Raw genomic sequence first — 3,617 nt, forward strand, 5'->3', positions numbered from 1 at the left:
CTACTTAAAAAAGTTCTTTATGAAAATTCCTTATGCTTTTAATGATTTTGAATAGAAAATACTTTGATAATTTTAGTTGCATCAATTTTATATAATTTTAGTTTCATAAATTTTAGAGGTTGCTTATAATGTTTTGAACAGAAAATACTTTGATAATTTTAGTTTCATAAATTTGATTTATGTTATTAAATTTTATTTTATTTTGTTTCTACTTATATATTTTATTAGAGTTTATATTATTTTGTTTCAAATTACTTATTTATTTTATTTTATGATAATTCTTTTTGCTATTAAATTTTTCATGCATTTATTGATTATTTTGAGATATAAGACCCTGAAATTGAAAAGCATTTCAAATGAACTCTGAAAAGGTTAAAAGTTGGCATGGTATCATCATTTCACCCACATAGCATGTGCGAGAAAGTAGATAGTGTTATGGCAAAAACTGAATGCACTTCGTGTACAAAAACGGACAATCTCTTTTGAAGTATCAGGGTTTCATACGGAAACTTGTCTGTTACAAAGGGATTTCATCTTTTTGAAACTTATTTGAATTCCATACTTTTTCTGTGTGAAAAATGCACCATTAAAAGCCACATCATCAATTTTCAACCCTTTCTGACTTCATTTGTTATTTTTCATGCATTTACTGATTATTTTCAACTATAAGACCCTAAAATTGAAAAGCACTACAAATGAACTCTGAAAAGGTTGAAAGTTGGCATGGTATCATCATTTCACCCACATAGCATGTGCAAGAAAGTAGAGAGGCTTACGAAAAATCTGGATGCACTTCGTGTACAAAACGGACAATCTCTTTCGAAGTATCGGGGTTTCATACGGAAACTCGTATGTTACAAAGGGATTTCATTTTTTTTGAACTTATTTGAACTCCATACCTTTTCTATGTTCAAAATGCACCATTCAAAGCCACATCATCAATTTTCAACCCTTTCTGACTTCCTTTGTTATTTTTCATGCATTTACTGATTATTTTCAACTATAAGACCCTGAAATTGAAAAGCACTACAAATGGACTCTGAAAAGGATAAAAGTTGGCATGGTATCATCATTTCACCCACATAGCATGTGCAACAAAGTAGAGAGGCTTACGACAAAAACTGGATGCACTTCGTGTACAAAACGGACAATCTCTTTCAAAGTATCAGGGTTTCATATGGAAACTCGTCTGTTACAAAGGGATTTCATTTTTTTGAACTTATTTGAACTCCATACTTATTTTGTGTTCAAAATGCACCATTAAAAGCCACATCATCAATTTTCAACCCTTTCTGACTTCATTTGTTACTTTTCATGCATTTACTGATTATTTTCAGCTATAACTATAAAACCCTGAAATTAGAAAACACTACAAATGAACTCCGAAAAGGTTGAAAGTTGGCATGGTATCATCATTTCACCCACATAGCATGTGCAAGAAAGTAGAGAGGCTTACGGCAAAAACTGGATGCACTTCATGTACAAAACGGACAAACTCTATCGAAGTATTGGGGTTTCATACAGAAACTCGTCTATTACAAAGGGATTTCATTTTTTTGACTTATTTGAACTCCATACTTTTTTTCTGTTCAAAATGCACCATTCAAAGACACATCATCACTTGAGTACATATAGCTCTTATGAATAGATAAGTGACCAAATTAATAGAAGTTCATGATCACATTAAAAACAAAGTACATACATAGTTCTCATTGAACAACATATAGGTCTCCAGAGCATCTAGTTAAACCATACACTGAAACTATGTAAAACCTTTCAATGCAACAACAAATGCGATCATAATCACAACCAAGGTAAAAATTGATCCAACGACATAATGATACCAAGCCTCGGTATGAATGGCATATTTTCTACTCTTTCTAATCTTCAACCGCATTACATCCATCTTGATGTTGTGATCATCGACGACATCCGCAACATGCAACTACAATATCATCTTCTCCTCAAATTTTTTATTTTTTCGTTCAAGTAATTGTTTTCTTCTTCAACTAAATTTAACCTCTCGACAATAGGGTCGGTTGGAATTTCCGGTTAAACTACCTCCTACAAAAATAAAATCTATGTCAACTTGATGGGCATAATTGTCATAAACAATAAATGAACCAAATAGTTATAAAAGATAATATATACCACATCCGAATCATAGCCAGGACGAGGGCCGACGAGGGCGGATACCAAAACCATCGGAATATATAATAACAAGCAATAATAAAAGTAAGAAAATTAGACAAGTATCTATCTAAAGTAAGAATTTTTTTCTTTTAGAAGAAGATAAGAGGCTCACCACTATGGTGCAGGCGACGAGATCGGCGCAGGCGATCGACGGCGGTGAAGATGGGGACGGGATGTGACAGACCGCTAAACCTAGAAAAATCTCAGGGAAAATGGAGCTTGGAGGTCGGGCTTCGAGAGGAGAAAGCTTAACTAGCGTGGCTCGGGCATTTCATCGATCACCTCGTGTGCATAGGAGGTGAGCTAGAGCACCCAAATGCCATCTCCTCGCCGGCCAGAAAAAACAGAGCAATATGGATGCTCCGCTGCGGCGACGGGGTATATATAGGCAACTCATTTGTCTCGGTTCGTGGCTGGAACCGAGACTAAAGCGCAGCCTTTTGTCCTGGTTCATGCCAAGAACAGGGACCAATGTTTGTCGGCTAGGAGCGAGGCCCATTGATCTCGGTTCGTGCCTAGAACCGGGACATATGGGTCCATACGAACCGGGACCAATGCCCACGAGGCCCCGGCCGGCCCCCTGGGCTCATGAACCAGGACAAATGCATCCGTTGGTCCCTGTTTGTGGAAGAACCGGGACTAATGGGCTGGCCAGGCCCGAACGAAAGCCCCTTTTTCTACTAGTGAACATTCCATCCTTTTTTTATTATGTATTAAATTTGTCAACAATTTTAGTACATTAAATTACTCTTCCTATGCATCAGCCATTCGACATGGTCGTGGAAAAATCTAGAGTGAAAACAAGGTCTTTAGAGCAGACAAAGGTATCCAAGACACATGACCAGTCGTATTTCCCTCCTAGGTGCATGCTCTAACTTGGCAGGGTTATATTGCTCATATCGTGCATATGGTGTCTTGTATTGGCTTGTCATTTGCCATATATGTGAATTTTGCTATGCCATCTTGTTGCACGACATTGTGTATGTGGATTATGCAACACTATCTTTTTGCAAGGAATTATGTATGTGAATTATGTAATGACATGCTGTTTAGCCAAGCATCATATATGTGAATTATATCATGCCATCCTTTTTTGTATTACTCATTCCATTTGTCGACAATGTTTGTATATTCAACTACTCTTCCTGTGCATAAGCCATTTGAATTGGTGATGGAGAAATCTGTAGTGAAAACAGGGCCTTTAGAGCAGACATTGCTATCTGATTAAGAAGATATCTTGCTTGTTACAGATAGCTCCTCAGAGGATGATTCACAAGTAGATGACCAGTCCTATTTTCCCCTGAGGTGTGTGCTCAAACTTGGCAGGGTTATATTACTCATATCATGCATATGTTGTCTTTCGCCTCTACTTTTCACACTAGTTTCTGAACCCATTGGCACTCGTTTGGAAGAATAAATGAGAT

Source organism: Triticum urartu, chromosome 7, assembly GCF_003073215.2.
Source record: "Triticum urartu cultivar G1812 chromosome 7, Tu2.1, whole genome shotgun sequence".
Classification (NCBI taxonomy): Eukaryota; Viridiplantae; Streptophyta; class Magnoliopsida; order Poales; family Poaceae; genus Triticum; species Triticum urartu.